At 34.5% G+C, this 25,836-nt stretch overlaps 1 long non-coding RNA gene across 1 annotated transcript; it reads left to right on the top strand.

Moving 5' to 3' along the window:
* Positions 1–4,806: 4,806 nt before the first annotated feature.
* On the top strand, positions 4,807–25,394 carry LOC146996308 (uncharacterized). Its single transcript, XR_015041901.1, has 2 exons — positions 4,807–5,208; positions 24,676–25,394. It is a non-coding gene; the product is annotated as an uncharacterized LOC146996308 (long non-coding RNA).
* Positions 25,395–25,836: the final 442 nt, after the last annotated feature.

Genomic DNA, 25,836 nt, shown 5'->3' with positions numbered 1-25,836 from the left:
AAGGAATTAAATTATGCAATAGAATGTCTTAAGCTGTGCGCGCAAGGTGGAAAGATGATGAAACATATTGTCACAAAGCGGATTAAATTATAAAAATATTTTTGGCAACACAAACTTTCTGATTACTATTTTAGAAAGCAGCTATATTATGCAGTCAACTATAAAAGTTTTAAAGTAATTGCTTTTAAAATAAATAAGTAATCCCAATTCTTGCAACAGTCCCATATTCGAAGATCTTATTTGTTTTAAGGTGTACGAGTCCCCTTAATAGGAATAGTTTATGCATTTTGTTTTGCTTAGATAAAAAAAAAAAAAAAAAAAAAAGTTTAGTTAGTTTTTAACTTTCCGGAAAAGAATTGTGTGTATTTTATTTTAAATAAATATATCTTAATTTGTAGTCTTTTTTAAATAAAAATCGCATTTTGTATCACATTTTGCTTAAAAGCATTTTTTAAGTGTGCAAGCTTTATAGAAATAAAGTACAATAAACGAAAAAAAGAATAAAATTTCTTCTTTTACAGCACTTCAGCGATCAAGTGGATACGATCATTCAACTCTAATACTCGATTGGATATAAACCACGGTGAACGGGTTAATAGTATGCAGCTTTTTTCCTCTCTAGAATATCTTCCATGAAACCATCTTTTTCCTTAAGCGAACAGGCTTGTGTGGTTTGTTTTAATAAAGAGCCAAAAGGCCTTATCTTAACGTTATGTAAATAAGCAGTTTGACTATCAGAAAAGAAAGGTAAAATACCCCTAATATCTGGATAGCTATGGCTCAAGTCAAATGTAATGCGTATATTTGTTTAGTGTTATTTTATTCATCCAACTTGAAACTTAAAGACTACATGCCGAAGCTTTTGTAAATGTTAAATTTAAGAAAAGTGTCAGCTTAAACATGTATGACTGAAACAATTCTCTTTCAGAATTTGCTACTTTAGCAAAAAACAGTTCCAGTTTCAGTTAAAAGGAAATTTGCATTTCATTAATGTATTTTACGTTACTTATTTTTTCTTTCTTATTATGTCAGATATATAATTTATGAATGATAGATTTTTAATTTTAGTATATCTTAATTGGTTATATTTAACGCTGTTTCATATACATTTATTATTTTACAATTATCGAGGAAATCATGTAATATAATTCTGAAAATGTGCTTTATTCATGAAGAACATATTGGAACAGGAAGTGGGCAACTTTTATAACAATGTAAAATTCCTGCATGAAACATATTTTTACACATCGTGCGGCTGAAAAAGTGTTTGAATAACCTTAATTTAAAAATGAGTATAAAACTAAAATACTTCTGCCGTATAACAATTAGCATTATCGTACAAGCATAAATTAATTTCATAGTAATTTCAAAACAAATGTAATTGCAGTTATATTAATTATGAAGACTTCTAAAAGTACTGAGAACAGTTATTAAATTGCTCGATGTACCGCGGGTAATTTATTACACAGGTAAAAGTAACATTGCTGTATTGCCATATTACTTTTACTTTACAATTAGTGTTCATACCGATTTCAAAATAATGCACTTGTTTAAAGTTAATAACTGTATTTTATATTTGTATATTTCAAACTATGGTATTATTAATTTAAAAATGAAAGCCGCTATTAACAGCTTTCATATCAAATAAAATGTTAAAAAGCATATTGCTTTTTAACATTTTACTACACAAACAACTTATATTAGAAAACGCGAAGAGATATGCGAATGCATAATAAGGAGAATAAAAATATCAATGAAAATAAAATTCTGATTGTGCCTGAAAACTGCCTTCAAAGATACGTTAAGAATTATCGCAGTCGATTTGTTTCGGAGATTCTATTTTTCAAGAAATCAAACTGAAAACTCAAAATATGGAAACCTATTTTCTCCATGGTTGTATACAAATAAACAGAAGAAATGAAATTGTCTGAAAAAGTGCATGTGGATGTTCAAATGGTGAAACTGATGGATCTGTGGACTTGGGATATTTTCAAAATGAAAAATACCAAAGCAGTCATGGATTCTTCTTTCAACCATTTATCAGTGAATGGAAACAGATTATTGCAGTTTTTGCCATATGCAACAATATTCAAGGGACCTTGTTTACTGACTTGATTATAGAAACAAAAACGTTTTAGAAAATGCAGGTCTCTGTGTAGATTATATACTTGTGATGGCTCTACATGGACTAAAGTAATGTGGAAGAAATTTGGTATAGGAACTCGATCCGATAATACAATTTGAATATCAGATAAATCATCCATGTAGTGAAACATTTTATTTTCTACCTTCTGCATTTAATAAAATGCATGCGAAATGTCTTTTTGAAACATGGATTTTAAACACCATATGGAATGTGCGGCCGGATCATACAGTTTGTGCATGGAAGAAACGTTATGGCACTATTACTTTAAAAACAATGCCACATATTAATAGAAAGCATCTTTTCCCAATCACTTTGAAAAGATGCGAGTGGATTTAACTGTTCAGTTGTTTGATGTAATCAATGGCTTGAATTTCTTCCATAATGAAATAGAAGAGTTGTACGGGAATTTAGAAGGTACAGTAAAGTTTGTGGAACAGGTAAATTCATTGATTTTTGTAATGAGATCTAGATATCCTGCAGAAGCTTTATTTTTAAATTCTGACTGCAGCATTATTAAATATTTGGTTTATTGAGGATTATATATTATGAAAAAGGTAGACCATTGTAAAAAAAAGAACGTTTTTTATGGATGACTATCCAAAATGTTTCATGAACAATGTCAGTTTACCTGTCTTTGTTTTTAAAAGACTAAAGAAACTAAAATTATTTATTTTTAAGCAGGGAGAAGGAATGAAATGAATGTTGATCTCTTTGTGTTATGTATAATGTCCAAGTTGCTGTATTATATAACAATGTTTGTTTTATGTTGCCCATCTTGGTACTTAAAAGATGTTTTCTATTAATCTGTGACATCGTTTTCGGTAGTGGCTATGTTGCAGAAATCATTGTTGAGTTTGATGAGACAGATCGTCTGCACTTCACTGATAAAAAACTTACTGCTGCACGCATTATTCACTCACTGCATTTCACTGATAATAAACTGACGTTCGAACCCCCAGTTTCAGTTCTGATGTTAGGCCGTGAGTAGTTTGCAAGTTTGTTCCGGCTGTCGTCACATAAGGTACTACTACGAGTGATGCAGTGAGTTGTATGCTCAGGGTGGGTCCAGAGAACAAACTAAAAGGTGGTTTCATTATAACTTCGAAATGATCAAGTTAAGTTAATTAAGTCAAATAACATTGAAGGTTATCTGCCTAAGAGAAGGAATGCTTTTGTAGAGGATTTTCAATTGGAAGCTGACTTAGCTGCACATTACGCCGGGGAAAAACCCTCAAAATCACATGCATTATTAAATCTAGGTCGAACTACCAGTGTCCAACAGTTTTATCTTTTGGCCGTTGATGGGCCTCAGAATGATAAAAGATTGTTTCAGACTTTTGTGCACTTAATTCAGACATTATCTCTCAGTACAATAAGATAAATATTTTAATATCACGGAAAAAATCTTGAGGACTAAAAATATAGAGCTTTGAATATTCACGAATTTGAATAAAATTTGTCTAAAGTTTTACAGATGAATTCATTTTTAGTGATATAATTCAATTTTCACAGTGTCATATTAAGATACAGATACTTTCTTTCTTTTCGCCATCGATGGAATAGCTGGTCCACTGGGTTAGGTGCTTTTCAGCCTGTTGGATTCCGTCGATGGAATTAAAAATAAATACATGAATAAATATAAATAAAGAGCTTAGTACTGTGTCCTCCGGGGATTGGCCACGAAACGAGGAACACTGAAATAAGGACCAGGATATGGAAAGAAGGTGCATGGTGGGGATTGCTGATGCTAAGCGGAACACTTTTCACTATTATGGTACATGTTAGGCATAGAGTTATATTAAGGATTTACTATAATAATCAGGTACAGATGTAAAGATGATCAAAAACATTACAAATTGTGGAATACATTAAATGAGTTCTGGGTTAATCATAATATTACATATAATTAAAAACAGCAAAAATAAAAAACAATAACAGAAAAAAAATCACAAGAGATTAAGTAAAAAAATATACAGTAAGACCCTACTTAAGGGCGAGGGATACGTTCCATCAAAGTAGAGCGTAATGCGAAACAGCGCTAAACGAGGCTATCTTAACATGTAAATAATGGGGTTAGGGAGAGATTAATATAAAATTGGTTAGGTATTAAATTTAATAATTTTTTTTAAATAAAAATAAAACCAAACATTTATTTCTTACAAAAATGGAAACAATATAAATGAATATACCTATAAAAACAAATAAAATTTTCAGTCAGATCATTCAGTCTATTCTGTGTTTCCAATTTTCTGCCTTTTTGTCAAGAAGGCATTATGATAGATTAGCTTAATGGCATATTGCGTTCAATTTCGTCGTCAATCCATATAGACAGTCGTTTTTCCATTTCCTCTATAATGCTACTTCTAGAACGGGTAATTCTAGTTGCAGAGCTTGACGTAGTTGCAGTTGCCGATGACAGTATTTTTTCTTTATTCTTAAGAATTGTCCTTATTGTTGAAGTTGCCAGATTCAATGCAGCACTAATTTGAGATTGACGTTCACCAGAATCTAATCTTCTAATCACTTGCATTTTAGTTTCCAGTGAAATGGTTTTTCTGGTTGCTTTCTTCTCTTGTTTTATATTATCACCCATGATAAAAACTAAAGATCATAATATTTATCGCTGTATTAATCGTTATAGTATTATATAAATTTATACTTGCAATAATGTCAACAAATGTTTCAAATGATAAAAGTGTGTCCGTACATCACCGGACCAAACAAGAAGCACAACTACACTGTTTCGGATACGTTACTTCGAAACCAAGCGCTGCGCACAATTTCGGGGAATCCCCGTAGTGCTGCGAGCAATTTCGGGTAATCCCCAAAAGAGCACTAAACCGAAACAGTGCTAAACAAACAGCGTCTTACTGTATCTACGGAACGAGCTGCTGACGGCACGGTGTCCAAGGAAAGAAGTCACTCAAGTCTGTTAGCAATGCTTTTAGCAATGGTAGTGCAGTCTGTAATGCGGCTGAGCGCATATTTATTCTTGAACCATGCCGGCATATTGATTGCGAAATACACATATTAAAAAATTCATATACAAGTTTTATATTCATGTAAGTAGTGTATGAAGTAAGTAGTGTCATGTAAGTAGTGTTTTATATTCATGTAAGTAGTGTAGTGTATGAAGGTGTGACTATATTGCTTTGATTGAATTCATTTGCTCACTTGATAAAAGATAGAACGTACTAAACTTTAGTTAATGCAAATACCAGCACAAATATAAGCTCCTGGAATTTTACGAAGAATTTATTTATGAAATACTTATGAATAGAAAGAATTGAATGTTTATTACTTCAAAAACGTGTTTGAGATACATTCATGACATTTTTAATGTAGATGAACCATTTCGCCAAAAAATGTGTTTAAGCCAAAGTTTGAATATTATAATAGAAATATTCAGCATAATATTTAGAAAAAGGCAAGCTTAAAAAGGTAATAAAATTTTTTAATTATTCAACTTCCTAAATTTTTATTTATTTCTTAATTTATAAATATTACTATTTAGAAAGTTAATTTTAGTTTTCTCTATGAAATGAAAAAATATCATTATCAAAAATATTAAATCTAGGGTGAATCAAATCTAACAATTAAAATTATAGGGTATAGAATTTAATATACGCAAGCCAAAAGTACTAATTCAGAAGTCAAACAACAAAAATCAGCGTTATATTTACAAAATTTTCACAGGACTAGTTTCGATGGTTTTACCGAACCACCATCGGTTGGTTTCGCCAACAGATGGCGCCACTTGCTTATTCTTGTCCAGGCTTTCTTATCTTATCTAATCATTATTTCCTATCTTGTTCACTTGCGGTTTTGCAGCTGAAGATGGTGGTTCGGTAAAACCATCGAAACTAGTCCTGTGAAAATTTTGTAAATATAACGCTGATTTTTGTTGTTTGACTTCTGAATTAGTGTTTATTCGGCGTGTTATTGTGTCTTAATTATAGAAGCCCCAAACAGGCTTATATTTTGCTTTCTTTTCTGCACGTGGTGTGGCCGCCATTTTGTGATTGTAGGAGTTTCGGTGAGTACTTTTTTGCAATTTTCAAGTTATGTTTATGTTTTGTACATATGGATATTGTGCTTTGCTTGTCTGATTTCATGCAGTTTGCTTACAAACGTTTTGTTTTCTATTAATTTCAGTGAGGGATTTTTCTGCTGTTTTGTGTGTACTTTATTATTGCTTAGTTAATTTAGTTTGATTTTCTGCATTGTTTATCATGCCTTCATCCGTTAATCGTTTCACTAAATTACGCCTGAAACGGCAAAAATTCCTGAATCATCTTGACTTTTTACTTAAATGTAAATGTAAAAAATTGATCCCCAATTTTATTCAAATCAAATCTAATCAAAAACCTTCGAGTTGCGTTTCAAGAATTCTGTTAAATTGCAAGCTTGCCTTACTTCGGTCCGTGATAAGGGATACACGTCAACAATTGTCCAAAATTGAACATGAACTCTATAAGCTTCATCTGGAACTCGCTAAATCATATCCAAAATTCACTGCCCTTGAACAAAAGTCTTGGTCTAGAACGCAGAATGCAGTTAACCGTCATAAAAACACCCTTGCAGTTAAATTCGAAAAACTTCTTTTACAGTCTTCCAGTTCAAGTAGTTCAAAAAATCTTCCCATTGTAAACATCAAGCCAATAGTTAATATTTCTAATGTTAGTCTTTCAGAAGAACAAGAGAGAATTCTAAAATATAATTTTAATTTCTCACAAACCTGTAAACCCTCGATTCCAAAGATTTTGGCTCCTATCGAAAAAGCTTTCAAGTTCAGTAAAGTTTCAGATTCACAGAAAGAAATGATTAGGCTTCTTATCGCTCATAATGTGAAATTCAATAATAAACCTTTGAAACCAAATCTAACTGCGAGAGAAAGAGCTACAATGCGCGAAATTCATTCTAACCCGGATATTATAATTTAAAAGCCGACAAAGGCGGCCAGATAGTCGTCATGGATAAGAACACTTACATCGATGGTGTCACTAAACTCTTAAACGAAGGACCATATAATCCGATCCCTAAAGATCCTTCACCTTCGGACTTGTCCAAAATAAAAGCTGCGATCAAATCTTCGCAAATCATTTCAAGCAACTTAAAACATTCGCTTATCCCATGTGTTGCGAATTGTGCCAGATTATATGCTCTTCCCAAAATTCATAAAAGTGGTATTCCTTTCCGCCCTATTGTATCAAATTTAGGTACTGCCTCGTATCCTTTAGCTAAATATGGCCAAACTAAGAGAGCCTTAAAATTTCGCGTCAAAGAACATGAGGCATATGTTAGAAAAAAGGAAACACAGAAGTCTTCTGTTGCTCAACATTGTTGGTCCGAAAATCACACTTTCAATTTTTCTGCTGCCAAAATTATTCAAAAAACATCTTCCATTGGAGAACTGGATTTTCTAGAGGCATTTCACATTCATAAAAATCTTTCTGTTCTAGTTAACGATCCTAATTCCAATCCAAATTTGCCTTCGGCTTTTAGAGAAATTATTTTTTAGTTTTGGTTTCGCCAACAGATGGCGCCACTTGCTTATTTTTGTCCAGGCTTTCTTATCTTATCTAATCATTATTTCCTATCTTGTTCATTTGCGGTTTTGCAGCTGAAGATGGTGGTTCGGTAAAACCATCGAAACTAGTCCTGCGAAAATTTTGTAAATATAACGCTGATTTTTGTTGTTTGACTTCTGAATTTGTATTTATTCGGCGTGTTATTGTGTCTTAATTAAAGCAAAAAGTATTTAAAAAAAGGTCTTGTAGGACAATTAAAGGCACATAAAATTAAATAAATATACTTATAAAAAAGAAGGAGAAAAATTTAATGTGAAATGTGTTAATTTAAACCTTTAAACACAACTGAAATTGCAGTAAATGTTTCGGATTAATGGAGCACATACGATCACAGAGCCATCTAGCGGAATGTCAAAATTCGTTACCAAAAATAACGCCGATAATTTCACTATATCTTCTAGTACACTATACTCATAACAGGAGAGCTATTATCGCCTTGCACCGGCCTGTGCATTCAATAAAGTGTACGATAATTAACTTTCGAAATTAATCTTTCTGCTGCTGAGTAGCAAAGGAAGCGACTGATAAACAATAAACGCTGTAAACAAATACATATTTTTAAATTTTCTCATCTGATTGATTTAAATAAAACTGCATTTAAACATCAGATATTTAATTAGAAATGTTAAATATTTTGATGAAATGTTACCAAATGGACACATTAAAACAATTACATATTTTTATGGCTATTTTAAGTGACTGACCACTCGAGCGGCTAGTTTTTTAATAAATAATATAGCGGATGTAAAAAGAAATGTATATCAACACCTAACACTCTTTTGGAAATTCTAAAGTTACACTGTTTTAAAATATTTTGTGACTTTTCTCTTGAATTTTATGTACACAACTGCGAAGAAAGCGATGCGTAATGTAATTAAGCTAAAAAGGCATATACATGTAATATTAATACAATGTTGGAAGCATTGAGTGTAAGAACACTACGACGTAGATACGCAGAAATGCTGTGGCGTAGATACTTGAAGAAGCGTAAGCGAGAAGAGCGAGAGTGTCGCAGTGGTAATGCAAAGAAGGAAGGAAAGGAGGCAAAAGTTTCAGTTTTAAGTTTTGGCTTACAATTGGTGATTGGTCAAGAGACATCTGCGTTAAGCGTTTCGTAAAGTCGCGTGACTAATTTGAATGACGCTGTTTAAACTTATGGCGCTATTTTTAGGACAGAGAGATGAAGTTCCCAAATGAAGTAAAAAATAAAATAGGTTATAGTGAATTAAAATCAGAAGTTTACTTTCATATTTTTTATCTTACAAATATATATATAACAAATTAACAGGAGCTAATCCAAGAGCAGATTGGTAACAGTGGAGTAGCGAGCATAACTGGCGCCCGGGACAAAATACCTTTTTGGCGCCCCCCCCCAAAAAACACTTACAGTAATATGATATATAGAATATATTAGTAATAAGAAAATAATGCAAATAATAATAAATTGCTGAATCTGCCATAAAATATTCTAAGATATACGAGGCGTATTCGGAAACTAAGTACCGTTTTGAAAAAAAAAAAAAAAAGTAAAACAATTTTTTCGAATCCAATTTTATTTTTACATGAAAATGCATGTCTTAAACTATTTTTCAACATAGTTTCCGTCAATGATCAAACACTTGTCATAGCGGGTGACCAGTTTTTGTATACCATCGTCAAAGAAACTTCCCGCCAGTTTCGATAACCACGCCTCCACAGCATTTTTCGTGTCATCGTCAGATCCAAAGCGCTTGCCACCAAACTCGCGCTTCATGTACAGGAACAAGTGATAGTCGGACGGCGCCATGTCCGGGCTGTACGGCGGGTGATCGAACTGCTCCCAATGAAACTGTCGAATTAACGATTGAGTGACACCAGCAGTATGAGGCCGAGCATTGTCATGGAGTAACACAATTACTTTACTGAGCATTCCTGTTCGTTTGTTTTGAATGGCACGCCTTAGTTTTGTTAAAGTCTCACAATATCGTACCGCATTAATGGTTTCATCTCTGGGAAGAAATTCAGTAAGTAAAACGCCTTTCCTATCCCAGAAGACAGTGCACATGATTTTTTGTGATGACATTGTCACTTTGAACTTTTGTTTTTTCGGAGAATGAGTGTGTCTCCACTCCATCGATTGTTGTTTCGATTCTGGTGTGAAATGACACACCTAAGTTTCATCACCTGTCACACTTTGGTTTAAAAGGTTTTCTCCTTCATCACTGTACCGCGTGAGAAATGTCAGGGCACTACCAAGTCGCTTTGTTTTGTGAACATTAGTGAGCATTTTTGGAACCCATCGGGAACACAGTTTGCGATAATTCAAGCGGTCAGACACAATTTCGAACAAAACAGTACGTGAAATTTGTGGAAATGCCTCTGAAAGAGTTGTCATTGTGAAGCGTCTGTTCTCATGAATTGCTTCATCAACTTTCCTTACCAAATCATCGGTGACAACAGAAGGCCGACCACTCCGAGCCTCGGCGGGGACATTTGTTTGACCTGCATTAAACATTCTTACAAACTTTCTCACCATTCCATCACTTATCGCGTATTCACCGTAAACTTCTGTCACTTGACGATAAATTTCGGCCGGTTTAACATTCTTCGCGTTCAAAAATTTAATCACGGCACGAATCTCACGGTCAGCGGGAGAACTAATTGTCTTAAACATTTTGAATGTGCACAGCAAACTGAAAACACAACATAGAGCAACCAAAATGGCGACAATTGAAAGTCAGTGAACAAGAAAGACTAGTGCGCATGCGCGGGACGCCTACCACAGCGCTGCGACGGCGCTAGAACGAAACGGTACTTAGTTTCCGAATACGCTACTTATCAAGAACAGTTACTACCTAACTGCACTAGCATTGAATTCGAAAATGTATCTGTGTCGGAGATTCAGTTTCTTTACTACTACGGAGTAACATCTTGCAGTCACAAACACTGCTCAAAACAATTAGGGGATATTGCGAGTTTGGTATAAAATAACCATATAATCGACAACCTTTTTTAACTAAAGGAAATAGAAGAGATTATAAAAGAAAATGATAACGTTTACGAAGTTGGGAATATGCAAATTTAGTCTGTGACATCGAAAACTATGCGTTTTAGATAAGGAGTAAAGAGCAACCTGCAGCATTCCTTTTGCAGTAGGAGACTAAAAACAATCGACACGCGTTTATTGCTTTGTATCAGTGAATATACGATGTCTCAACAAGATGACTTAGTTGAATCGGTAGCCAGGAAGGCCATCAGTCGTTTACAGGAGAGTCAAACGCGATCCCTTGTAGCGGAAGAGTAAGGAGTTTCCCAAAATGTCATTTCCAGACGATCGAATCTGTTTTGGGGAAACTGGATATGTTTGAGAAACTCAGAGTCGTGTTATCGTTTTAAAATAAAAGCGGGAACCGTACGTGTATTTCGTTAAAAAAGATATATTTTTAGAGAAATAAAGTGGTCAGAAAGAACGTATTGTATAAAAAGATATTTGGTTGATTTACTGCAAACATTTTGTTACATATTTTATCAGACAAATTAAGAAAATAATTACAGTAAAACAAATATTAATTCTAAATATATTTTCTAGAAATCGATCAAGATAAAAACTGAAATTTTCCGAAAAATCTTGTTTGGAGACCATTTGGTGCTCCTCTGCGAGCTGCGCCCGGGCCATCATACACCCCTTGCCCCCCTCACTACGCCACTGATTGGTAACTTGCGATGCTCAGCAAGAGCATAGAAAACCTTAATAAATCGTCTCCCATTAATATTTGAATCCTTTCAGAGTTTGTTTTTACCTTATAAAATTTATTTATGTATTTATTTTGTTGATTTTACTTGCTTACGTCAAAATTTGAATATATTCCTTATCGCTCCTACCCTAGCGAATTTGTTGAAAAGTTTAATCTGTATGTGTTTTTAAAACACAGAACATTTTACATTTTGCTTTTAAGAAGGTCAACCTTTTGGTGCTTCATTTCTTACTACGAGCGCAGAATTTCCCTAACTATAAATGTATGGAATAGAGAAAAGTATAAAATATTAGATTTCTTCATTTTGCGAAAACTGATTTCTTTAAAGCCATAATGTAAATATATGTGTCATTTAAAACACTTTTGTAACTGGAAGGGATTGTGAAATATTCTTACCGGCCCTATAAAGGCCGAATAAGGACTTTCGGGGACACGGTTTACACAGTTTTTCATATATTTTATTTTAATATTTCATTTAGGGGAGAAAATAGTCATTTTATTTTATTTTTATTGTATTAACAGCTGTTTCAAAAACTGGCACGGAGATATAGGAAATAGAGAAATAATGATGTGGGTTTATATTCATCAGGGTTTCTTAAACTGGTCTCCGGATTTGCAGTAGGGGTTCGCCAAACATTTTAGCAGTTTAGATTTTTCTTTAACTTATTATAATAATTTTGCAATTACCAAATATTTTTACACAGTGTAACTGAAAATAGATAAAGATAAGACAATATAGACAAAGAAAAAAACGAAAACGTTTCGACGCATTCTTTTTATAATATAAACGTTCATTTTCCTTCACGTGACCCTGTCATTTCGTCTGTTACTTATTTAAAATGTTTACATTGTTATATGTCTTAAAATTATAAATTAAAGTTAATGACCTAAAACTGCAATAGTGTATTACATCACAAGTGAAAAAATTGACAGTTCACTCGCTCGTGTGTCGGATTTGCGCAATACATATGGGGTTCAAAAATTTTTTTGTAAATATATGGGGTCCTGGGGGGTCGCGAAAAAATCTCAGTGATAAAAGAAGGGTCACGATTGAAAAAAAATTAAGAAATCCTGAATACATGAATGAATTCACTCTTCAAAGCTATCTCCGTTAATAAAAGAAAGCAGAGTGGCACAATATTACGTGGAAAATTCATCAACTCACAGTGTCCTAAAAATGTGTTTCTTTCCCCACAACTAAGTCTTTACGAGTATCAGCGAAAAGCCGGCATAACGAAGCTGCTGCCAAAACAATTTATTCGACGGTACTGGTAAAGCTTATAATGATTTCTGAAAGTGCCACTGACGTAAATTATGATGCATTCTGACATACTGCGAAAGGCGTCTTTCGCTATCTCGTCATAGTGATGGTCCAACCACTTCACTAAGCTTCAATACAGAGAGTCTTAAAATAGTGTTTAGTTAGACATTTCCGATGTTCCGAATGAATGCATTTAATTACAGTGGACAAGGACGAAATGTTATTCTAATGCAACTGTCCGTCAAACTTGCAAATTGGAAATTCAGAGACTGTGTTCAATGCCAGAAGCGGGAAATACCTAGTACATGCGTTATACTATTAGACTGACTTTGATCGCAGTTAAATTTCAATGATGTGTCATTTAATTAAAATTTTTAGATTTAATTTTAGTTGCTTAATGAGCTGTTATTAGATACACTATAAATGGCGCTTTATAACTTTCAGTAATTAAAATTTTTCATATTATTTATAGCAATTCGATATAAAACAATGCTATTTCACATCCAATACTTACTGCTTTCCTTTATAATAGGCAGAAATACGCTATACTTACTTAACCACCTATTTGATTCAACCTTATACTTATTTTATCAATTCGAATGATCTGCACAAATAAGTGATAGGGATACAAGCTGATATTGAATATAGGTAAGATTGCACTTATCTTTATAAGTTTCCATAAATATGGCTTATAGAAGAACCCTCTGTAAACCCTCTGTCTCTCTCCCACAGACGAACCTTCTGTAAACAGCTTGAATGTCTGGTTCGCTATATCATATAAAGGGGTAAAAAGGGTATGAGTAGGAGGTTCTCCCACCCCTCTATTCCTATCATCAACCTCCCGAGAGGACCTTCGGATCGCCGCATATTTAGAGTACCCCCACGCCACACGGACACTATAAACTTACAAGCATGCATGCCTTCTCCGCGATTCGAACCTGGGCCCTTCAGTATGGCGGTCAGCGATGCTAACCACTATACCGGTTGGGCGGCAGCGTTTTTCCTTGATTTGTGATAGTGAGAAACAACGAATTGCCAAAGCTTTTAATGAACTTGAGATTTACAGTATTTAAAATCATTGACTCACCATTCTTAATGCTTTAAGCCTGTGATGCGCCGATCTTTTCATTTGGAAAATGAGGATTTATCACACATTGGCTCTTATTCTTATCGAGTACGTTATTTCCAAGATGGGCACGTAATGATTTGATTTGTTATTACGTGCCAGTCAGACACAAAAAATGAACTTGATCTTTTTGTAATGCTCTAAAATGAAACAGAGACATAAACGTCTCTGCTTCATTCCAGAGCATTACAAAAAATCAAGGTTGAAAAACCAAGAGAGGATTTGGCAGTTGACAGGGAAAAAAAAACCACCGGCAGATGGTAAAGAAAATTACGAAAACTGAACGCATACAATCCCTAAGGAAATAATTTCTAAATTAATCAACAGAAAATCTCCTGATTCCTTAAAAAGTGTAAGAAGGTATATCTCCCGGTAAAGTTAAACATCCTAATATCACACGACATCTACAAAACGAACAATCTTAGTGTCGTATGATAAATTTAGAGAGAATTTTAACTCTACGTTCAGCATTGGAGTCGGTTATCCAAGAAAGGACACATATAGTCATGTGATGCATTGAAAGCAGAAATTGGTATGCTTGCTAAAAATCAGTAAAAACTTGCTATAAGTCAAGTAAAAGCAAAACTAATTCAAGACCTGAAAAAATAAAATGACGCAAAAAGAACTTTATTTGAGGAAGAGCCAATTATGACAGCGAAAAAGCTTCGCATTCCAGGATTAAGAGAAGAAATTGAGAGGAAAAACATTTAGTTAACTCGTTTCTAGAAAGTTTTTGTCTTGTTCTGTTGTTTAACTCAGCCGATAAGAAGTTTAATTTTTAATCAGCTCAGATGAACGCTATGGCAGTCCATTAGAATTTACTTTTATTTACGCAGTGCAATTCACTATATAACGTATTTATCCTAAAAAGAAAACCATATGCCAAAATGGTCAATAATACTGTACAAATGTGTACTGCGCATCCTGTTTCTTCTTAAGATGTAAATTTTAAATTCTTGTTTAATTTAACGGGTCTCAAATTTAGAATTTTTTTGTCTTGATGTTTTTTCTAAACATATACCATAAATGAAAATTAAAAAAAAAAAAAAAGAAAAAAAAAGAAACCCGCATACATTTATTTATTAAATATCATTTAAACCATAAAATTCAGTTCAAGACAGTATCACAAATTAACTTTACAATGAGCATATCTTTAGAATTTCCGATACACAGTCTCGAGGGCTGGAGATAAAAATGTTTTTTCTGTACAATGTTGCCATTACTCGCTTTGAAATCCTTGTTAATCAAGAATTCGTTAAGTTTTATAAAATAGGAAATCAATAATAAAACAAATTCCAAATTCCAAATTTCAAATTTGGGCTCCCAGATGTCCATATTCGCAGGAGGATTACGTTATTCAAAATTGGATGGCTTTAGTTTCCGTTGTTTTATTACAATGCAAGAAACATACATGCATTTATGCAGATTCTTTATTATTTAATTTCTGTAAATATAATACAGGGCGATAATATTTGGTGGCAATATTATCGTCTGTAAGGCTTGTAGTGAATCAACACAAAATGCCCAAACGAAATTAATAGTTCTTCAGGGCAATTTGCCCGTTTGGACTAAAAATTGCACAATATATTTTTTTGCTTTATTGTATATCGTTTTCTCTTCTGAGTGCTAGTTTATTGGTAAATCATATTTCTTTGATTATTTTTCCAGCATAATCAATTTGTATTACTATTTCATACATTTTACTTTCCCCTTGCATTTATTATTTGAAACGTTTTTTTGCAGATTCTTCTTTAAGCTATCCGGACGTGGCCGGTTTTCCTCACATTAAGAACTTTCCAAACATGTGATTTCACCTGACTTCTATTATTTACGTTCCAACTCATTGCTGCCTTAATTCGCAAGCCCGCGAACTGGGTCCAATGGACCCGTGCTATTAAACAAACCTTTCTCAAAGCGCGGCCTGTTTCACGCAAGTTCTTAAGGTCTAGTGTCGACCTCTTTATATTTCTGAATTTTTTTTCGTTGGGGCTTTGATTCGGAGTCTTGAATTTTATCGGATCAGGTAATAGACTCAGCGTGCTTATTCGTGTTACTATTACACAGTTGATTTGCGGTAGTATAGAAAGCGACAACCATGTCACGTTAATTATCTTACAACAAAGCAGTATCGCAAAAGTTATCAGAGATATATCAAATGGCGAAGAATGTATTGAAGAAAATGAGGATGGGAGTGCTAATGAATTTTTAATTCACATGATTCTGAATTAGACAGTGATATAGATTCTGAAAACGAGAGTGAGAAAGACAAATTTATTTTCGCAAAAATTATCGGAGAAATAATGAAAGAAAAGAAAAGGAAATAAAAAAATGCAATGTTTGTCAACACAAAAGCACAGAAAAATAAAAATACCCGTTTGGACTAAAAATATTTCTTTGCCGAATCTGAAAAATATTTTTATTTGGAACACACGAAAACATTTTCTTCGATGTGCTGCTCACATTTGTTATTGTATTTTCCTCTGTGCCTACAGCGTTAATAAAGAAAACAAGAATTGATACAGAATAAAGATATTCTATTTTTTACCCTACGCTTAATAAATAATTAGATTTTCTATTACTTTAATAAATTTTATTTCGTAAAAGCATTTGGAGAAATTAAAAATTTTAATGTGCATATTTTTTTAATTTCATCATAAAATTCATTATTGATATAGATGTAACACGTTTTCTGAATATTTACAACATTTTCTTCAAAAAACCGGAACCGGGTGAGCGCGTTAGTGTAACTCATATGAGTGCGCTTGCTCCCGGGTTAACTGCTGCTGATATGTTCCATCTTTGGGGAAATACGGGTATTTTTTTTTTTCCTTTCCCATTGTCCCTCATTCCTCTGATGCCTCTTTTAGGAACTACAGTCAAGAGTCATGTGAGATGTCTGTAGGGCTTTGCAAGATAATTGAGCCGGAATCAGTCAAATATCAAATATCCGTCAGATACCGGCTCAATATCGGTCACATATTGCAATACTAATGTTACCATGTATTCACATCGAAATGTTGGTTTTTTTTAAAAGAAATAATTTTTTCAAAAGAATAATTTTGTATTTAGTTAGGTATTTTTAGCAGAATTATAATTATACCCGTGCAATGCAGCACGAGACAAATATTAAGAGAAAGCTACGCCGAAAAAGTAGAAATGAAAGAGCATGTGCATTTAACATTGAATAAATGCGTATATCTTTAATTTGTAATTGATATTTAATTCGAATAAATGAAATTGACTACTATGTTAGCTGTAACCGTAATTCCATTCTTTTTGCTTTCTAGAAATTGCGAGAACTGTATCGCGCGGCCGATTTAGAAAGCTATAAAAGGCCAGAGAGAGAACATCTCATCTGAGTTCTTGTTTACTTAGGTGCTGTAATTTTGTTACTCGGATTAGCTTTCTCTGCGCTGTGGATTGCTTTGTATTCTAATATTTTTAGTAGTTTGAAGGATAGCTACTGATTATATTTAGCAATAATGTGATATTATACGAATATCTCTGAGGAAAAATTCCCGCAGTTTGTTTTATTTCTTGTGCTAAGAATAAGTATAATTAACTTTTTATTGGACTAGTGCATTCAATTTATTACGAACCCGTATGCACACAACAATACTATAATAATTACCAGTAATTTATCCATGACTACTTTTCAATTGTTATGTTCTTATTGTAACCACGTTGTTTGGTAATTAAATTACTGGCATAATTTTTTCCCTCTAGATTTTCTGAAAATGAAATTAGTTAAGAAAAGGAGGAAAAGTTGCGAGGAAACACAGTACACACACACACACACACACACATATATATATATATATGTACTGTGTTTTCTCGCATCTTTATATATATATTCCTGTGATCTGAGATTTATAATCAGTATTTAGAAACAATTTCCGTATGTTTCTATGTTTTGTGACTTTTTCTTAAAAAATCGTAAAAATCCAATTTTTAAAAAACAGATAGAATATACACTCTTTTGCAAAAACATCTAAGCACCATGAAGGAAGTGGTTTTTTATGATGAAATTGAATATGTGTATAGCTCATACACGGATAATAAAATGATTAAAATTCAAGGTCATAGTACCTGTTCACAGTTCACAGTCACCCGCTGAGTGTTCAAATTAGTAGCTGGTCGAACCGCCTCTGGCGACAATGCATGCTTGAATTCGTCGAGGCAAGGAGTGGTAGGGATTCCTAATGTCATCCTGTGATACATTCTGCCAGGCATTCATCAGTTGTCGCTCCAGATCTGCATATTTTGTGGTGCCCAAATCAGATGCCCACCATGTCCCAAACATGCTCGATTGGTGAAAGGTCTGGTGATCTTGCTGGCCAAGGAAGAGCATCAACCGCACGGAGACAGTCCAGAGATATGCGAGCGGTATGTGGTCTGGCATTATCTTATTGGAAAATAGCCCCAGAATGACATGCCAAGAAGGGTAATGCAACCGGCCGCAGTATGGTATCAACATATCGTTGAGCTGTTAAAGATGTACGGAGGATGACCTGCTGGCATAAAAAATAGCGCCTGACAACATTACACCACGGGTTATGGCTATATGCCTTTGTAAAACAAAGGCTGATTGGGATCGCTGGCCCCGTCCTCTCCAGACACGAACACGGTAGTCATTTGCTTCAAGAGCGAAGTGGGATTCATCGCTGAACACTGTACGATGCGAGTCTGATGGCAGCCACGATGATCGGTTGCGACACCCCTCCAGACGACTCCGCCGATGTTGTGGAGTCAAAGGCAAACGTCTTAAAGGCCTCTGTGAGCGTAACCCCGCCTCAGATAAGCGCCATGAGATGATGAACGGTACCACGGAAGGTACATACGTGGTTGTAGTGCGTTGAATAGTCGACAATATCGTTGGGGCGGTTCAGGCCTGACGAACAATCATCCTGTCTTGCCTCGCATTTGTGCTCCTTGGCCTTCCAGAGCTTTCATTTTGTCGGCAATTTCCTTGTAGCAACCGTTGCTGCCAACACCTTTGCACATGCAGGCGCTGCATGTGGCGGCTTGCTGCTCGGTATGACCACCCAGCTTCACGCATCCCTACAATGCGATGACGTTCGAAATCGTTTAGTTGTCTGTAAGGTCTTCGATATCATCGTAATGGCCTCTTTAGTTGCTTCTTTACGAAATTATAATGGCAGCAACAAAATAGATAAATTTTCCGCCTCTGTTACTGGTTTTATACTTTGCGAATTACGCACTAGAAATGCGCGCTATGATCGCATTTCCTGTTCATTTGCTTTGAAACGTTGATCATTTGCATGTTCGATCAAGATGCTTTTGCATACCAAATTTCGTCACGATCGCAAAAGTCCTTGGTGCTTCTATGTTTTTGCAAAAGAGTGTATTTTATTTGAAATAATGCACTTACGAATATATAAGCTTTACGATTAACATTTGTAGTGGAAAAATGTCATAAATTCACTTAATTCGTACAACAATTTAAATAAACAAATTCGATATGCGAAGATCAGGATTCAATTTCTTCATGCGCAGGGCTACGTGTAGTAGCTATCTTTGGAAACATTTTGTCGCTCCCAGTCTTTCCATAATGCGATTCCATAGTGCCCCCAGTCTTTCCATAATGCGATGAAAACGTCTACTCACTCCCAGTTTTTTCATTTTAAATTAAAAGAGATTAAGATTTTTATCCAGCCGCCTTGATTAGTATAACAGTTAGCTTTCCTGAATACAGTATTATTGTGCTCGAGCTCGAATTTCTAAGATGGCTTAAATGTTTGTAAATATATAGTGCCTTTGTGGTATGCGGTATTTTAAAAGCCGAGCTGAAAATTCTTTCGAGTGGTTTGATAGTAAGAGAAAAGGGGGGGGGGAATCCATAAAAAGCGGGGCTTTCCCAAGAGGATTTCTCCGTTAACCGAGCGGATTCTCCTTCAAAATTGAAACGGAGCTGTGCAAAGTCGTTTTTACCTATAAAGTGCGCAAGGCCCATGCGAACGGCAGAAGATATTCTGAGTTCCTGGCTATGATAAAATTTGTGAAATTGTTTTCATGTTACTATCAGACAAGTGAAATAAGTCACAACATCAGTTTCCTATTCTGTTGTTGTTACCAATTTCACTTATCAGGCAATGGTCAGCACAAGCCTAAGATCTTCATCTTGGCAATAAGTCAGCGCCTGCCGTTGGCAAGAGTTGAGCCTTAGGGATTTGAACTTGGGCCCTTCGGTGAAGCAGTTAGAGTCACTAAACACTATCCCGATTGGATGGCGGTTCCTATCCTTGAATGCAAAAGTATAGAAAAAAACATTTAACTTTGCTCTGCTGAGATGCATTCTCTCGTTTTCTTCTCTTTCTTTCATTCATTCTTAAGAAAGAATTATGCATTTATATGAAGAAATTACATTTTCTCGAAATATGCAATCTGTATCATAATGTTTATAATACTTCTTGAACGATTAATCACAAACGTAAGGTTCTATTTTAAGAAATGGATCAAAATATAACACAAAACTCATTCTGTTCCGATAAAGTTGTAAAATTATGCGAAATTTGAATTTTTATACAAATTTCATGGTAGAAACGTTTAGCTAAATTGTTCTTAGTGAAAGTCTTCTAGAAGGGATAGTTGTCCATTACACGTAAAAGTGGCTCTGAAGAAAATTGCCAAAGTTATAACCGTTTTTATGCAGTGAAAAAACATTAATTTTAAATGTCGTATAAAATCAAATCCTATAAACATAAAATTTCAAACATTTGCTTGTTTTGCAAATGATAATTTGATATTATTGCTTCTAAATGAGTATTTCTTTCTTACATTAATTAAGAAAATCTTGGGAAAAATTTTCTATAAACCCGTCTTATACCTGACTATTTTAACTAATTTTTTTTCTTTTAGATATAATATTTTGCCATTTTGTAAATTAAAGACCTAAAAAAGGGAATCAATCCTCTACAATCGCCTATTCAAAATGTATTCAGTCATATATTCTTTGGAAATGCTGGATATTTGTTTTGCTGTCTTTTGAAAAGAATTAATACTTGTTCATCTACACTGTATTGATGTAATATACTTTACTTAAAATCTGCGAGAAACGTCAAGTGATTTTTAAACAGAATTAGCAGGTGGCTGCAAAAAATAAAATGACAACCTGACAGACGCTTCCGACTGTATTTGAAATGACTCAAATAATTGGTCCAGATGTCATGCAGGCGTTCTGCTTTGCACTGCATCTTTTTCTTTTATATCTAACGTATATATTAGGTATGCACTTACGACATTCTGGTGGAGATTTTCTGAAAGTCAGCTCTTAATAATTAATATATTTGTTCTTTTAATTTATAACTGAATCTGTAATTAGGCTGTATTAATAAACGAAAAATTGCAAAATGGAAATAAGCTAGAAGCAATTCTTGGCAAGTGTTTTTGAATTTCTGAAACTCTGATGGGCAGATTTTATTGAAGTTTAGTATGAATTTACAGTTATAACAGAGAAAGTGATATACCAATCAAAAGTCATTTTATGTACGTATGATTAATTGTAAAGCTCATATTGCAGGGTTCCCAAATTTCACGTTGTGATGTCGAACTGTAAATAAATTTAATATGAGATATGCTCCCCTCTCAGAGCCCGACAGGTCGCATAGCGTGACGGCATATTGTATAGGAGGCAGCTGAGGAGTCTTTGTGGCACTCGATCCAATTTCTGTAGCAAAGCAGTTTTCCACTCTGAAGACCACGGCGAGATTAAATAGCTTTTCCAAGAGTGTTCCATACATGCTCTACCAGGATTAAGGTCAGCAGATCTGGCTGGCCGATCCATGCGGCGAATATTCTCACTTTTAAGGTAATTATTGACCAGATGTGGACTAGCGCTATTAGGAACCCAGGAAACACTACACCACTGAAACGTCGAACATAGGGAACATAGTCGTCATAGCAGTCAGGGAGCTTTTGTCAAACACATGCAGGGGCGTGCGGCTGTCCATTGATGCCTGCACCAATCATTACACCTCCACTACGGTAATAATACTTTTTCTAATGAGAGAGGAATAGCATCGCATTCCAGGCTCTCTCCAGATACAGGAGCGCCAAGAATCAGTTTTCAGATTGAATCTCGACTCATCTGTAAAAGGCACGGAGCGTCCATTGAAGTCTGGTCCAAGGCGCATGTTTTCTGTACCATGCTAAACGCCATGTCTTGCATGTTGCAGTGAGTGAAACGCAAACAGTGGGTGTTCTGACATACAATCCTATCTTATGAAGCCCACGGACAACTGTAGACCAGGAAAATTAGGTTACAGTGGCAGCATACAGCTTAATAATAAACGTGTACTAAAATCAGGATGTAGCTAATTAGAAATTTCGACACTTTTATGAAATTGCACCAAGTGGACTCACTTAAATCATTATATATTTTTCCTTTTTTATGGTAACTGATTTAAATTTTAAGAAAATAATATAGGAAATATAAAAACATACAAGGCAACCTATAACACTATAGGGAATTCTCAAGCTATGCTGCTTTTAAATATTTTGTGATTTTGTTGTGGAATTTTATGCAGCATGAGTGCGAAATACGTGATATTTAATAAATAAAGTTAAAATATAAAAGTCATAAGGTATTTCTCCCGCCTTCTTAACGAGCCTTCGTAGTGTAGTGGTCTGCACGCTCAGCGTGTAATTGAGAGGTTCGTGGTTCGATTCCCGGCGAAGGCGTTTTCTAATTTTTCATCTTGCCTGCTTCCAAAAAAATTTCTAATGACTCTACAGTAGCGCCTGAACTAAAGGAGTTGGGAATGATGATTCTCCTCATCCAGGACTTGACGATTGAGTCACTTAAAAAGCCCAGTCGCCCTTTAAAAGGGGGGAGTATATAAGGTATTTCTCCCGCCTTCCTAGCATGCCTTCGTGGTGTAGTGGTTCTGCACACTGGGCTGGTATTCCAGAAGTCCGTGGTTCGATTCCCGGCGAAAGCGTTTGCTATTTTTCATCTTCCCTGCTTAAAAAAAGTGCCTAATGTCTCTGCAAAGTTAATAATAATAAAAAGACAAAAAACGTTTTTGTTAACCATCTTACTAAAAAAACTGAATATTGATATTATGAAATGATAAAAGATTGAAAAAAATGCCAAAAAGTATGACAACATTTTATAAGGTATTTCCTCCGCCTTCGTGGTATAGTGATCAGCACACTCGACGCGTATTCGAGAGGTTTGTGGCTCGAGTCCCGGCTAGAGCACTGCTCATTTTTCATCGCTCCTGCTTGTAAATAACCTAATGTCTCTACAACTTAAGACCTTATAGGGAATTCTAAATGTATGCTGTTATGCTGCTTTTAAAATTTTAGTAATTTTACTGATGAATTGTATATGGTTTAAGTGCGAAGAAAATGATGTTTCGTAATAAAACTAAAAAGATACAAAAAAAAAAAAAAAAAAATTGGGTTAGAAGGAGTGAGTGCAAGAGCAAACTGGTTAACTGTAGGATCAACGAGAGCGGGAAAAAAAAATCCTTAACTCTTTTGCGGTACCGTTAAAATCTGAAAACTTTCAGATTTTAAAATTCTTTTATGAATGATTTTTTTAACATTTTTTAGTATTATTATATTGTTCCTTTTCGAATTTTACAAGTTACATTTCACTAGGTTTCTCCATATCTTTGGATCAAATCCTGAAACTAGTTTTTGATTTTTCTATCAACTGGAGTACCAACAGAAAAATTTTAAAAATACATCCATTTTGTTGATCATAATAACAACATACACATTGAAAAAATTATACTACTTTTATAATACACCAAAAAAAGGGGGAGAAAAGAAATAAGGGGTTTACCTTGTTACATTTAGTTTCATTTCTCTCTGTTAAATTGAAAATGGTGTATGAACATGGACTAAATCCAGTAAACGCTTTTTTTTGCGTTCCATTATTTCCCCCCCCCACACATATATTAGCTTCTTTATAATAGTTTCGACCAGACTTTTGGGAACAACACTCTTCACGTAAAACATGTGATAGAGGTTAGTCGTATGGATCTTCAGAGCTGAATACAGGATTATAATTTATTATATTATAGCAAAGCTCACTAAGGCTTTCTGTCTTCCTTCGCAGAGGACTAAGGTTCTACAAAAAAGGCTTAATAATTCTAAAGTTACTCATCCCATCACGTAGAGCGCTGGATCTTATTCAAATCGTGGAAGCATGAGTACATTACACCTTCGAAAGCCACAAAAACGCTCGTGCAAGTCAAACGCCGTGCAAGTTGAATTCCAAGTCGAACAATCAGTATTCAGTCATCTTATTCATTGGCTCATTGATTAGGTGAATAAACACGAGATGCTGGATACTCTTGCAAAAATGAATAAAAAAGAGAAGTTTTTACACTGGTTAAAATATCCAAAAAAATTCCAAAGAGATTTCGACAGCTTCGTGCTCATGCTATGCCTTCCTTATTCCATCAAACTTTTAAAAGAAAAATACGAATATCAACTAAATTATGAGCATAATCACATTAAATAATTAAAAGTTCTTCACTGAGAAAGAAATACCTCAAAGTTTTATTTCTGTTACTGCTTGGGAATACGAAACAGAGAGATGGAAGAATGAACACCCTGCATTTAAAAATTTAAATTCTACTATCTAAGATCATCAACGGATTAATGAAACAAACTTCTATAAGGTCATCTACGATTTTGCTAAAAGAAAAACAACAAGCGAGATAGTATTTTAAATTGCTGGAATTAAAGATTTATTTCAGATATAAAAATACTTAGCTTTTATACTGTATGTCATCTTCATTTTATATTATATATTTTACACATTTTATTTATTTTTATAGATTTTTTACATGCACTCAAAATGGGCAAATGCATCGCTCCAGTTGGCAAAAGCTGCAGCTGTGCAACTTCTCATTGGATGGGTTCTGTCTTGAAATAAGTGTGGATCACCTTCAGTAGTGGCTCCACGGAACCGCTTCATAATGGTGCCGTACCCTTATGAAAGTTGGCACTGTTCGAAATGATAGATATATTCCTAACAGTGCAACGACATAAGGGAAAGTACCAAAACTGATTTGCTTCAAACTGATCGTTGGCACGCACTCTTAAGCTAGTCTGGTGTTTTCCATAAAGGCGAGAGCAGCTTTATAATGACTCAGCGTTCTTCGTAATGTTGAGAGCACCCTTTTTTAAAACCTACGTTTTCCATAAAGGCGCCGAAGATTTATTTTATGCCCTACTTAATTAATTAGCCAATAATTTAAAGGAAAATCGGACTTGCATACGGATGCTCGCACCTTTATGAAAAAACGCCGGACTGCCATATGTGAACCGAAGATCAGTTTAAGGAAGAAAGTAATCTTCAATTCGTGCGCATGCAGCTGCACCATTATGAAGATTTCCGTGTTTTCGAAGAGCGGTTGATTTGCATAAAGGTGCGGCACCATTATGAAGATTTACAGTTTCCAGTAAACGTCCTTTGGAAGAGGCTGTATTCTCTTGCTCTGTCAACTGTCAATGTGTCTGATGACTTGTCGCAAAATAAAGTACTGGCCCAGTTTTATTTTGTCTTTTTTTTTTTTTTTTTTTCCTTCTGTGCACATTGCATCAGAAAGGGATTATCTGTCTTGGCATATTATCGCCAAAGCCAAGCTATTTTTTCGTGGACTAGCCTGCACTATTGCTGGAGTTTTGAAGATTAATGGTCTAGGTTAATGGAATTTTTCTTCTTGACTCATATTGCAGGAGACTTGTGCATGTGTGATAGTATGTCGTACAGTATAGAAGACAATGAAAAAGTTGCTCAAGGGAAGATGATTGAGAATTGTCGGAAGCGATAACTAGATGACTGCATGCGGTTTCCGTATTTTTTCTATAAGAATTCAAAACATAAATAATTTATTGTTATAAAAACATCTTTTTTCATAAACATAGCTTTTATATCTTTTATCTTAACTAGCAAACCTGCTACCGATAACTGCAACGTTATACTTTATGTAAAC

This window comes from Stegodyphus dumicola, chromosome 7 (genome assembly GCF_044657685.1).
Source record: "Stegodyphus dumicola isolate Sdum_Otavi_A_Nest chromosome 7, ASM4465768v1".
NCBI lineage: Eukaryota > Metazoa > Arthropoda > Arachnida > Araneae > Eresidae > Stegodyphus > Stegodyphus dumicola.
The sequence above is the reverse complement of the archived record's forward strand: the minus strand, read 5'-3'. Positions and strand labels throughout refer to the sequence as shown.